General features: G+C 44.6%; 1 protein-coding gene across 3 annotated transcripts in view; it reads right to left on the reverse strand.

Moving 5' to 3' along the window:
• The window catches only part of F5 (coagulation factor V), a 786,312-nt gene that overhangs the window by 408,568 nt on the left and 362,436 nt on the right, over positions 1-15,308 (reverse strand). The gene's annotated exons all lie outside the window — the stretch shown is intronic.

The following is a 15,308-nucleotide window of genomic DNA, read 5'->3' on the forward strand; positions in this document are numbered from 1 at the left end:
CACAACAACCTTACTGAGGACTAAATTAAAGCCATTAGGGTTTATCCATAGATATCTGCTGCAGTAATTCCTGTGCATCTGGGACACTGCAAAAGATTTGGAATCTATTCATCTTCAGCTTGCTCTGCTGGGCTATCATTGCTTGCGCCGCTTGTGCCTTAAACAAATGTTACATTTTGACAAATTCTTTCCGCCTTTTTGCTGCGGAGGCTGACAGGTCTGAAAAATGCGGCATACTGGCACGTCTGCCGAGGAAAATTGTCTTTGTTGGAGGGAGGTGTGCTGGAACACGATGAGCTCTCATTATCGTCAGACCCCCATTAAATTCTGGGAGAACATTTTTCTTTATGAATGAGTCAATCCATTATAGCATCTGTTGACCATCAATGCACTCTGGGATGCCTAAGACTCGCAGATTTGAGCGCCTAGAATGGTTCTCTAACTCCTCCTGTTGAGGATATACCTTCAAATTTAGAGTGCTGTTGACATCATTGCACTCTTAATATGGCAGACGGGACATCCCCCACTTAATATCAGAGGTTCTGCATCTGCCCAACTCTAAATAAGACTTTTGTTTGGTCTATATGTGGATTATTGGAGGCACCCCTAATAATCAATTCAATGTATTTAAACCTACTCGCTAGCTGTGCTTGAACTGTCTTCCAAGAAGAACTGCCTAATGTCCCCAAAACACGTTCAGAAATTAACTATAATTTCCGTCCTTACAGCTGGACTATTGCGTTCTGTTAAATCCACTCCTACATTGCCTTTCACAAAGCCTTGAAGAACATCTTTGGTTGCAAGCATTACTGATTATCCAGCACCGGACCAGCGAATAGAAGTGACTTACAAGTTGCTTTTGAGTTTGCAGATGTGGGAAATTTGACAAACACTGATTGATGTTCAATTGGTGCTATATAGTCTGGCAGATAAGACATCTCTCAGACACTGGCACATCTTCCAATATTTTGTGGATGTGGCAGATCTGGCACAAGGTAAATCAACCCCTTAGTTTGCTAACATTAGATATAAGTGTCCACTCGCACATGAAATATAGAAAGTTGCTTCTCTGTTCCACAAACCCAAAAGAAAATCTATATTAAAATGTTGAAAAACTTAATGACAACAATGCTTAACTGAACATACAAGACATCCTGGTCATAAACTAGATGGGAAAATAGGTTACAGTGAAAAGCAATTAATCTTATAAGACTCACAAAGGCACAGTGTAATAATAAAGAAATAAACACAAGATCTAACCACACCACAGAGAACATCCATTGCCTCCTAAGCATGTTATAGACCTTTTTTTATTTTTGTATATACAGATGAGTCGACTCTGACAACTTTAATGCAACAGACTAATGGCAGACATGAAAGTGAAGTCTTTGTTCTAATATGAATGTCAACAAAGTGTATTATCTCATTCAGATGCAGAAAGGGCCAAGACCATCTGAAAATACACGATGGCATATAACTCTCACACCACCTCACCCTCACACAACCTCACCCTCACACACCCTCACCCAGGTGCACGCTCACTCACCCCCACCCTCACACACCCTCACCCTCACTCACCCCCAACCTCACACACCCTCACCCTCACACACCCTCACCCTCACATCCCCTCACCCTCACATCCCCTCACCCTCACACTCACCCTCACACACCCTCACCCTCACACACCCTCACCCTCACCATCACTCACACTCTCACCCTCACACACCCTCTCACCCTCACACACCCTCTCACCCTCACACACCCTCTCACACTCTCAACCACCCTCTCCCTCACACCCCCTCACCCTCACACACCCTCACCATCACATACCCCCTCACCCTCACACCCCTTCACCCTCAGACCCCCTCACCCTCACCCCCTCAGACCCCTACACCCTCACCCTCACACCTACTCACTCTCACAGCCCCTCACCCTCACACCCCCTCACCCTCACACCTCCTCACCCTCACACAACCGCACCCTCACACACCCTCTCACCCTCACACACCCTCTCACCACTCACCCTCACACCTACTTACCCTCACACCCTCACCCTCACACCCCCTCACCCTGACACACACCCTCACACACCCTCTCACCCTCACACACCCTCACACACCCTCACCCTCTGACACCCCCTCACCCTCAACCCCTCTCACCCCTCACCCTCACACCCCTCACCCTCACACTCACTCACCCTCACCCCTGTCACCCTCACCCTCCCTCACCCTCACACCCCCTCACTCACCCTCTCACCCACCCTCACACACACCCTCACCCTCACACCCCCTCACACCCCTCACCCTCACACCCCTCACCCTCACACCCGCTCACCCTCACCCCTGTCACCCTCACCCCTGTCACCCTCACCCTCCCTCACCCTCACTCACCCTCTCACCCACCCTCACACACCCTCTCACCCTCACACACCCTTTCACCCTCACACACCATCTCACCCTCAAACGCCCTCTCACCCACCCTCACACCTCCTCACCCTCACACCCCCTCACACCCCCTCACACCCCCTCACCCTCACACACCCTCACCCTCACACGCCCTCACACACCCCCTCACCCTCACACACACCCTCACCCTCACACACCCCCTCACCCTCACACACCCTCACATCCCCTCACCCTCACCCCCTCACACCCCCTCACACACCCTCTCACCCTCACACACCCTCTCACCCTCACACACCCTCTCACACTCTCACCCACCCTCTCCCTCACACCCCCTCACCCTCACACACCCTCACCATCACATGCCCCCTCACCCTCACACCCCTTCACCCTCAGACCCCCTCACCCTCACCCCCTCAGACCCCTACACCCTCACCCTCACACACACCCTCACCCTCACACCCACTCACTCTCACAGCCCCTCACCCTCACACCCCCTCCCCCTCACACCTCCTCACCCTCACACAACCGCACCCTCACACACCCTCTCACCCTCATACACCCTCTCACCCTCACACACCCTCTCACCACTCACCCTCACACCTACTCACCCTCACCCTCACACCCCCTCACCCTGACACACACCCTCACACTCCCTCTCAACCTCACACACCCTCACCCTCACACCCCCTCACCCTCAACCCCTCTCACCCCTCACACCCCTCACCCTCACACCCACTCACCCTCCCCCTGTCACCCTCACCCTCCCTCACCCTCACACCCCCTCACTCACCCTCTCATCCACCCTCACACACACCCTCACCCTCACACCCCCTCACACCCCTCACCCTCACACCCCTCACCCTCAAACCCACTCACCCTCACCCCTGTCACCCTCACCCCTGTCACCCTCACCCTCACTCACCCTCTCACCCACCCTCACACACCCTCTCACCCTCACACACCCTCTCACCCTCACACACCCTCTCACCCTCAAACGCCCTCTCACCCACCCTCACACCTCCTCACCCTCACACACCCTCACCCTCACACACCCTCACACCCCCTCACCCTCACACACCCTCACCCTCACACACCCTCACCCTCATACACACCTTCACCCTCACACACCCCCCTCACACACACCCTCACCCTCACACACCCTCACATCCCCTCACCCTCACCCCCTCACACCCCCACACCCCCTCACACACCCTCTCACCCTCACACACCCTCTCAAACTCACCCACCCTCTCCCTCACACCCCCTCACCCTCACACACCCTCACCATCACATACCCCCTCACCCCCCTTCACCCTCAGACCCCCTCACCCTCACCCCCTCAGACCCCTACACCCTCACCCTCACACACACCCTCACCCTCACACCCACTCACTCTCACAGCCCCTCACCCTCACACCCCCTCACCCTCACACCTCCTCACCCTCACACAACCGCACCCTCACACACCCTCTCACCCTCACAGACCCTCTCACCCTCACACACCCTCTCACCACTCACCCTCACACCTACTCACCCTCACCCTCACACCCCCTCACCCTGACACACACCCTCACACACCCTCTCACCCTCACACACCCTCACACACCCTCACCCTCAACCCCTCTCACCCCTCACCCTCACACCCCTCACCCTCACACCCCTCACCCTCACACCCACTCACCCTCCCCCTGTCACCCTCACCCTCCCTCACCTTCACACCCCTCACTCACCCTCTCACCCACCCTCACACACACCCTCACCCTCACTCCCCCTCACACCCACTCACCCTCACCCCTGTCACCCTCACCCCTGTCACCCTCACCCCTGTCACCCTCACCCTCCCTCACCCTCACTCACCCTCTCACCCACCCTCACACACCCTCTCACCCTCACACACCCTCTCACCCTCACACACCCTCTCACCTTCTCACCCACCCTCACCCACCCTCACACCTCCTCACCCTCACACACCCTCACCCTCACACACCCTCACACACCCTCACCCCCACACACCCTCACCCTCACACACCCTCACCCTCACACACGAGTCACTATACTAATAAAAAAAACGGCATCAGCTGTATTGAGTGAAAGTATAGTTGACCCAGCAGGGAGATGGGCTATCGCTAAATTTAAAATCAATGGACTGGAATTACCTTAGCAGGTTATTACGGCCCTAATTTAGATGATCCTGGACCGCTATATACTTTGCTATCTCACTTGACAGACACCAGTGACTATACCATCTTAGGAGGGGATTTTAACATGGTTTTAAACCCAAGTAGTGACTCCACATCACACAGAGCCACATTAAATACACAAAAATGAGAAGAGCACTAAGACAATTAATGACTGATATAGGCTTAATAGATATTTGGAAGGATATGACCATCAAGTCTAAAACTAAAGGTGGGAAGTTTACTTTTCATAACAAAAAATGGGGACATAAGTCAAGGATTGACTTCTTCCTAGTCAGAACTATAGTAAGTAGAAACACAAGACAAGTCAGTCGTGCCCCTGAACATCTGGCAGACCACTAGGCAGTTATTCTAAAAATAACGATTAATAATACACAAGAACTAAGAAGATGCACTATTAATCGTGCGCTATTATTGGATGACAATATAATTGAAAAGTTAAAGATGGAAACTAAGGAGTTTTTTAACATCAACCTAAACTCTGCCCCAATCCAAATAGTTTGGGACACATTTAAAGATTTCTTAAGGGGGGTGATGCTAGCTATCTCTTATACGCAAACAAAGAAAATAAAAGAGGAAAGAAAAAATTGTCTCAAGGGAGATCAGGAGAACGCTACACTCTTAATTAATCTAACCTCTGCTAAACATGAATTAGCCGATTTCTTGAAAACTATCATAAAGAAGAAGTGGGACGCTAGTAAACTGGCAAATCACGAATATGGGTGGGGATTGTAGTAAACTCCTTGCCTGGAAAATAAAAACTGACCAGACAAGGAACTGGAAAAACGATATACGATGCCCAGACACTAACAACATAGTCTCAGAAGACGCTGAAATAGAGGAGGCGTTTGTCCAGTTTTAAAAAAATATATATACGGAGGATATGATTATGGAAGATACCATTGCGGAAAAATTCTTGGCAGAAGTGTCCCTCCCTACCCTTCAACAGGAAAATAAAGAGTTAATAAATCGCCCTATAAGGTTAGAGGGAGTAACCCAAGGAATTAAATCCCTAAGAAAAGGAAAAGCAGCAGGACCTGACTCCATTCCAAACGAAATTTATGATGTACTAAAGGAGGAATTAACACCTATCCTTCTTCAACTATTTAACTCCTCCTGCACAGATGGTGAAAACCCTCCCATATCCTGGTAAGAAGCAACAATAACAATTCTTTTAAAACCCAATAAAAACCCTCGTATATGCGAATCCTATCGACCAATTTCACTCCTGAACTGTGATCATAAAATCTATACACAAATTATTACTAAACGACTAGATAAAGTAATAGGACCTCTTATCCATCCTGACCAAAAGGGTTTTATGAAGGGGAGACAGCTTAGTGAGTTAACCTACGATCTGATTGGCGCCATAGACATGGCACAAAGATACAAGTCTCCCTTGGCGGTAATGACATTTGACGCCGCCAAGGCATTTGACCGAGTTAACTGGACTTTACTATTTAAAGTACTACAATCTTTTGATCTGGGTGAAAAATGCTTGGCAGAAATTAAGGCCATATATAAGAACCCCTCAGCTAGAATCCTGGCTAATGGGAAGCTAACCAGAGCAATACAGATTGGTAGAGGGACCAGACAGGGCTGCACCCTCTCCCCATTACTTTTTAATATGTACATCGAACACTTAGCCTGTAAACTAAGAACCTCTCAGAAAATCATCCCCTTTACTTGTAATGGATGGGAGAAAAAAAAGGGTTATATGCAGATGACCTAATTGTTTTTACAGGAGATTTGGAAAAGTCCTATTCAGAAATCTGGTTAAAATTAGAAAGCTTCGGAAAGGTTTCAGGATATCTCCTCAACCAACAAAAAACAGAGCTATTAAAATGGAATACAAGTTTTTATAGTGCCTATGAAAAAAAGGAGATCAGATATTTGGGAATCCAGATAGTCCAAAACATAGATAAAATTGCGCAAGTTAATTTTGACAGAGTAACAAAGGAAGTAAGTTCCCAATTACGCTCCTGGGGGGCTTTGGGTCTTTCCTTTCTTGGCAAATCTAATTTAGAAAAATTGCACTTCTACCAAAATACACATTCTTGTTCAATAACATTCCACTGGAGTTTCCAAAAATAGGGTTCAGGAAAGTCCAGGGGCTTTTCTCAAGTTTCATATGAGGGAACAAACAACGGCAGATTGCACTCAAGAAATTTAGAAAGAAAAAAGAATACGGAGGGATTTCAAGCCCAGATGTATACCTGTATATGTGCGCATTCCAATTAAAGAATGTTTGTCAATTGATGTTGGAGGATTCAACATTTTCTACTCTATTTAAAGCCCTCTCTAGAGACTGCACTCAACAAGTGTTATCTTCTAAAATTTGGGCACCCCAAGATCATGATAACAGTGGCTAAATTCTGGTCCCAAGTAACTTGAATTTTAAAAATACCATATTATAATGATATCAGCCCAATTTGGGACTCCCCCGGGTAGCCATTATGTATGACAGACGCTTTGGCGACCCCCTTGAGAAGATGCGGGATTAACACCTGGGGACAACTCATAATTGATGCTGAACTTGGCCACACTTAACTGAAATCACCGGAAATCAAATCTCAAAATTGAAATATTACCAGTTGTTGAGCTAGACAAGAGCAATAGAAAAAGAACTAAAAGGGAACTCGAACCTGGCATTTAGGATCTGCTCACATGGTAACAAAAAAGAAGAAGTAGCAGAGTGGTATTGGTTGCTTTATCACAACGGAGATGAGGAGCAGGCTGCATTTACAGAAATATGGAAGAAGTCTTGCCGGCTGAAGACCTGGAAAAGACCGGGCAAGTATCTATGCTTCTCCTTTGGACAAGTGTAAACGCTGCTTCTTTAAAAAAACAAAAACCTTTTTACAGTTCATAAGGCCTATTGGACCCCCACAAGCTATTGAAAATGGGTAACCAAGTGATCAAGAGATGCCCCAAATGTGGGGAAGAAAAAGCTACTGAGGTCCACATGTTTTGGAGCTGTCCGGTTATAGCTGCATACTGGAATAAAGTGGGTAAGACCATTTCTGATATTATAGGGTTGGAAACAAAAATAACTATTTTAACAGTAATTTTTGGGGTGCTCCAGAGGGAAGCAGATGAACGAGCATTTACAAAAAAGCATAAAGCACTTCTATTTATCTTGATCTTATTAGCGCATAGAGAGCTTTGTATTAAATGGATATTACCATGCTCCCCTACAGATGGAGAATGGATTCGATCCATACAGAGAATAGCTATGTTGGATCAAGCTAGTAATTGCTCGAAAAAGACTAAATTCTGGGAAATTTGGGAGGCCTTGCCCGAGATAGCGACGGTACACAAATAGCTACACTTAACGAACAATGGGAAAAGGACCCTGCTTTCTTTAACTCTATCTCCTCTTCTCCTTTCCTGCCCCCCTTTTCTTTTTCTTTCCAATGTTTAATATGTTCTGATTTTATACACATGATTTCCAAACCTATGATTAAATAATATGCAACAGACAACTGTCCAGGGGACGGGTCTGATTGGCCACCCTCAGAGGAAGGGGGTCATACTGGCCGCTAAAAATTCAGGATCAAGGTGGAAACCTCGACAAGTGGAAGAAGGTGCGGTTCTGGAGATACAAGGTATTCTTACTCCCCCGTGGGGGTGTAACCAGACCGGTAATTAAAAAAAAAAACATTTATCCTTTATACACTTGGAAGGGTTAGAGACACCAAATCTTGAATTATTGAGAATATTATATTTAAATGAGGACAAAGGAAATTAGAAGAAAAAAAACATGGCATAGCATAACAAAACACAACAAAACATAGCATAGCATAACAAAACAAAGCATAGGATAGCAAAACTAAACATGGCATAGCATAACAAAACAAAGCATAAGATAGCAAAACAAAAAATAGCATAGCATAACAAAACATAGAATAACATAACAAAACATAACATAACAAAACACAACAATACATAGCATAACAAAACATAGCAAAACACAACAAAACATAGCATAGCTTATCAAAACACAACAAAACATAGCATAGCAAAACAAAACATATAATAGCATAGGAAAACATAGCATAGCATACCAAACACAACAAAACATAGCATAGCATAGCATAATAAAACATAGCATACCAAAACAAAGCATAGCATAATAAAACACAAAAAAACAGCATAGCATAACAAAACATAGCATAGCATAACAAAGCATAGCATAGCAAAACATAGCATAGCATAACAAAACACAGCATAGCATAGCATAGCATAACAAAACAAAACATAGGATAGCAAAACAAAACACAGCATAGCATACAGCATCACTCAGCACCACCACAGCATCACTCAGGGGCACCACAACACCACTATGCGCTACCACAGCATCACTGAACGCCACAGCATCACTAGTTCGCCATCACATCCCTCAGCGCCACCACAGCATCAATCTGTGCAACCATTGAACAACAACTGGTTCAAATAAGTTCTCTCAATGTTTCAAGCTTTATTACAAATGTAACAAAAAGATGTTAATATTTAACTTCTGTTCTTGTATTTTCGTCACAATAAAATACACTGAACATAATCTTCACAAAAGTTATTTACAAAAGTTTAAGCTATTGCCATTATAAATTACAGTAACTTTTATTTAAGTATTAATTATTAAAAATATTTAAAGCCATTGTTATTTGTAATATCAATACATGTAAGTCACGTAAATACAACACATATTGCATTACAAATGCTATAGGTGTCACATTTTCGAAAGTTATAACTATTGGCATTGTAAATGACAAAGCTATTCATTTCGCTATTCTTAAAAACAAAACATAAATTTAAAAAAAATCATTTAAAATACCAATAGCTCAAATTTTCCTAATGCGGAACCTATTGCATTGCGAATGCTTGTTGTAAAAGCAACTGTTCCATATCGCCCCTCAGCTTTGTTGTTTAACATGTCGGTGCAATGTCCCGCGATGTCTTGCTTCCTATGTATGTGCATTTTAAAATATTAGACCATGGATGTCTTTATGGTCTTATATCTGATTTTGGACTTACGATTTTTTACCTATTGATCATTTTCCCAATGTAGTCTACTTAGCAATGGCAAAGAATGGCTTTTACCACATGGCACAAGTTTCAGCTGGTAAAACCCTCATGCAGAATCTTAATCTCACTAAATTCAATCTCACTGCCTGCGAGAAATTGTGGCCAACCAGTGCATATGCCAGTGCCACACCTTTTATGGGAGGTAGGCCATACTTACAAGTAGGAATACTGGGCGATATGTGTTTTCATCAGGGAATCTCTCAAATTCACATGCCTCCACAGAACAGATTTTGTGTAACCCCTTCTATGCTGATGACGGCCCCCGTCCGTCATGCAGTGTGGTGGACGTGTGCTGATGACGGCTGGGGGCCGTCATGAACCCGCCCACTTATTAAAAGCGCCGCACAGGCGCAGATTTGCGGCCGCGCCCAAGGGGTTAAATCAGTTCTAAAATATGTCATATATTTCACTCACTTTATAAACTGCAGTACAAAAGGGGGTGGTGATGCAGCAGAAACAAACCTTCGTCTCATGGAGGCATAAGAATTTGAGCATCTCCCTGGTGAAAGCACATCTTGCTTCCATAAGAAAGTGCAATGATCTTACACCCTCATGGCGCCTACCAGAATAGGAGTAGTACATGGAATAAAGGCAATAAAAAGTTTAGAACAAATCAGTACAGAAGAATAAGAAAAGAACAAAACTATTAAACAGCCTAAGCTTGAATATTGGAATAACACTGCATTCAACAGGACAGTACAAGTTCTGATGAAATTTATTTAACCTTTAAGCTACATTTAGCAAGGAGATGCAATATGAAATGCATTTGCAAAGTATGTTACATGTTGCTATTCTACACATACAAAAAAGGAAGGTAGCAAGAAACAGCAAAAACAGACATGAGAAAACAAGCTTTATGCTGTAAAAAAGGACCTATTATAAAAAAAACTATTAGGATATCGTATGTGCTGTTTTTTGATTCAGGAACCTGCTCCAGTAATCATTCTGAAAATTTAATTTGTGCAAAGTGCCATACGAAGTAAAGTAAGTTGCCCAGATTTCTTTTAATGTTTCTAACTCATCACTTAACATGTATATCACTCATTCACCAGGGGGCATACATCAATCTAATTATAAAGTACTGCTTTGGATAAAGACTTTTGCAAACACAAAGCAACGTTTGAGAAATCGTATGTGGTAAGGTTTTACGAAAAGATTTAGCCACATTTTCTGTACGGCGTCATGGAGATTCCTGGTCAATTTTCTGAGTTATCACACATTCCACCCAGTCCCTTCGCAGTTTTGCCTTTTCCGTTTGGAGAGATGAGTTTCCTTACATAGGACTATGTGTTTTGGAGCCCAAGTATGTCAGGATATTTTCCTTTGAACATACTTGAGAACTACTGACATAGAGATGGTTGAGCTACTCAAAGCTCGAGCCAGGCTCAAGCCTGAAACATGGCTCTGGCTCAGTTCGTCATGTTGGAACCTTGACCCATAACTAGTCAAACTTTCATGTGGCTTCTGTCTCCCTGCTCCCACTACCCAAGATGTGGCGTAACGGCCGGGATTGCTAAGCAGTTTTGAGTCTTGCGTGGACCCATTCAATCACTTAATCAATCATAGCATTTGTAAAGCGCACTACATACCCGTGAGGGTCTCAAGGCACTAGGGGGGATGCTGCTACTGTTCGAAGAGCAAGGTCTTGAGGAGATTCCTGGAGGTTAGAAGGTCTGTGGTCTGCCGTAGGGGGATGGGGAGGATGTTCCACGTCTTGGCAGCGAGGTGGGAGAATAATCTGCCGCCGGCAGTCACTCTTCGGATGCGGGGGATGGTGGCGAGGGCGTGGTCTCTGGAGCGGAGCTGGCTGGCGGGGTGTAGAGGCTGAGTCGTCTGTTGAGGTACGCTGTTCCGGTGTCGTGGTTTGCCTTGTGCATGGGTGAGGAGCTTGAAGGTTATCCTCCTGTTGATGGGGAGCCAGTGCAGGTCTTTCAGGTGGGGTGTGATGTGGCTGCGGCGGGGGATGTCCAGTATCAGGCAAGCGGAGGCGTTCTGGATGCGTTGGAGTCATTTTAGGAGTTTGGCTGAGGCTCCTGCATAGAGTGTGTTGCCGTTGTTCAGTCTGCTGCTGACGAGGGCCTGGGTGACCGCCTTTTAGGTTCGGTGGGGATCCACTTGAAGATCCTGCGAATCATGCAGTGTTGAAGCAGGAGGAGGAGATGGCGTGGACCTGCTTTGTCATGCAGAGTGTGGAGTCGAGGATGACCCTTAGGTTTCGTGCGTGGTTGGTGGGTGCAGGGGGTGCTCCTAGTGCCGTCGGCCACCAGGAGTCGTCCGAGGCCGAGGGGGTGGAGTCGAGGATGTGTTTCTGGAAAAATCACTTAAACTCCCTCAAGTATATACAATGAATGTGACTGTGTGTAATGTATTTAACGCACATATAAGGTGCGCCACTATCTTTGGGTCCAGTTCACGCAACATAAAAATTGCAGAAAAAGCACAAAGAGGTAAAAACAAAGCCTTAACTTAAGGAACAACAAATAGATATCCATATCCTGGCTTATTTGTACAAAATTAAACCAGAAACCCTAGATAAATCGCAACTTTCCTGCTTAAATTGTGTTATCTTAGACAAAAATGTTATCTCCACAAAACTCTTCTTCTTTATTAATGCGTATGAAAGCACTTTCAAATATGTGAGTTCAGGATACCAGTTGGAAAAAAACAATTTTGCTTGATTTAATAGACTATATTGCTGCTCTATAATAACCTGGGCCATGTACAGTATTTACATAACATTTGTCTTGCCTCTTAGTGCTCTAATGGCTCATGTTTAAAAACTATGGGCCGATTTACAAAGGCAGTCTAGTCTGAGAGTCTAACTTTGCGACTCTTGGTATTTACAGAGGTCATTTTTGAGTCGTATCTTTACATCCACAGTCGGGCCAGAATCTTCAGCTTGGGCCGCACTCTCTGCACTCGGCCCGTACTCTCCGCACTCGGGCCGTACTCTCTGTACTCGGGCCGTACTCTCCGCACTCGGGCCGTATGAAATGCAATCAATGGGCCGGAATGCAATTTTTACAAAAAGGAACATTAGGAACGTGTGATAAATTGTAGAGAAGGTCATGAAAATCAGTTTGGGCAGGGAAAAGGGTGTTTACTCCTTTGCATCATGGAGTACACAATTTTCACTCCCCTCAGTGTTGACTGCAGTGTCATAATGATGTAAAATGATGTAAAGGAATGTCACTAAATATATTGATAAGGACATTTTATAGAATGCAACCAACTAAACCTTTACAAGGGTGAGCAACTTTTAAAACCATTTTCAAAGATGATTTAGAATACTTAATACCTGTAGTTCTTGCATAAGGGTGTCTAGTGTTACAGAGCCAAGACAGACGGCACTGGGCAGCACCTGCACCCCTGTAGTCGTGGATAGGTACAGGACTCTACAGCCCTCGAACAGTAATGTCCTTGCCAAAACAGACAAGCATAGAACAGTTTGCCACTTCTCCAACAGGTGATTAGCTTGCCAGACAGTGAAAGCCTTGGGATACGAGTGATCGGTCTCAGATCTGTAAACTCCTCTTTGTCTGATCAGCTAGGTGCTGCGTTTTCCCATCATCAAATAGGCATAGCGATCACCAAATGTGCTCCATTAAATAGAGATTACGGCTCCCTGCAGGAGAAGTCCCAGACGGGCCCTCTAGGAAGTGGCCATCATTCTCTGGGCCCAGCTCTGCCCTCAAGACAGTACAAATTCTAAAGTTAAACTAACCATTCTCCCTCCATTAATGCCAAAAAATCAAGATCATAGCTATCAAATTCTCAAAGTAAAGGGCTGCACAAACATACTCTTAGGTTTATCCCTTTCACCTGGATCATTAAATAGATGCACATGCCCTCTTGCTCAGTTATTAATCTATGCCATGTACCATTTCTAATATGTACAGAGATCTATCATCTCCACGTAGTAGAGATATAAGGGAAATTGCCAAGATTTCTAAACCACATTAACCAGTTAATGAGGAAGAGATTGATATGCCTTTATGCCAAACGGATATCATGGTGCTGGGTTGCAGATGGGGCAAGATGACCAATTTCAAAGAGCCCTTTTCAAGGGTAAAGGCTCAATCCTTGCAAAGAAGATGAGGAATTAGTGAATAATATTTAACTTTGATCTACTCTTCTTCACTTTAAATGAACACATTCTCTTAAAAGTAACCAATTAAAGCTACACATGATCCACAAGATGTTAATACTGCTCCAAATGAACTATCAGAAGGATGAGACCAAAGCCAAATCCTGGTACATCTGGATTATTGAAATTTGAGTTACATTTACCCCCCTGCCCCAATAAACCTAATGATAGACTGCAAGTGATAAGGCCAGCAGCCCAACTGCTCCTCAATTCAATAAAAATTAGGCATAATCCTTCCCTCCCATTTAAAGCCCTCCATGGGTTTATATCGAGTAAAAGTGTAAACCTAGAGATCCCCTGCACCATTCATTAGGCATTTGAAACAAAGGGCTTAAATATTTTAAGAAACTAGCCCATTAGAAAACTAAGATTTGCATGTCAAAACATGGGTGCAGATCCCATGGAGGGTAGGCGAGTTCTATATCCAAGGACATTCTAATATGTCCCTAACTCCACTGCCAAATTGCCTACTCCTACCAAAACGTTTGAACATAAAATGTATTTAAAAAAATATTTTACTTATAACTGAGATATTGAGATAATATCACAAAGTAAAGCTAAATGATAATGCCACTATAAGTACCCCACTTAAATAAAAAAAATGTTAAAAAAATAAGCTCACCGGGTGTCAGCCACACAGTTGTGGGAAAGGAAGCAATTCCTTTTTGTTAAATAACCCTCACACACTCTAATAGTGTCATGCTCCATCATCGGGTTCACCCTGACTCTTAAAGGTTAGGGTGGGCTCAACCACATCTGAGGGAGAACTTAGAAGAATATGGCCAGGGGGTTTAAAGATTAAAATTCCTCCTGTGGGGATTGGTATCCCTTTATTAGCTGAACCGTAGGGGATATTAAAACTAGAAAAAGTATATGTGGGTCGTCAGGAGATGATGGTCCTAGGACCCTAGTGCCAAAATGTTTCAGTACGTTAAAAATGGGCCATCTGGGTCCTGGACTTTCGTCGGGGCAAAAATAATGAGGTCATCCCTGGTTCAATTAGTTTCAGGAATTTCCTATGTCTTCATTTTGTAGAGGGCAAAAAGCTGCACCTATACAGGAAAAGGGGAAACAGATTACTTATCTCTTCTCCTGTTGCGGCATTGCCGGGAGATGCGGACCAAGTAGGTGTGGCAGCGGGGAAGTACCTTTGAAGTTAGTCTGACTACAAGGCTGCCCCCCAGAGCACCGCAGTCTCTTAAGACGAGTTTATACCTCCAAATCAGGAAGGAGTGAAAACAATACCTGAAACTAATTTAACCAGGGAGGACATCATTATTTTTGCCTTGAAAAAGTCCAAGAACCAAATGGGCCATTTTTAATGGACTGAAACATGTTGGTAGTAGGGTCATAGGATCAACACCTCCTGACCACCCACATATACATTTTCTAGTATTAATATCCACTACAGTTCCGCTAATAAAGGGATACCAGGACCTGCAGGAGGAATTTTAATCTTTAAACCCCCGGCCA

The sequence above is a fragment of the Lissotriton vulgaris genome, chromosome 8, assembly GCF_964263255.1.
Source record: "Lissotriton vulgaris chromosome 8, aLisVul1.2, whole genome shotgun sequence".
In the NCBI taxonomy this organism is placed as follows: Eukaryota; Metazoa; Chordata; class Amphibia; order Caudata; family Salamandridae; genus Lissotriton; species Lissotriton vulgaris.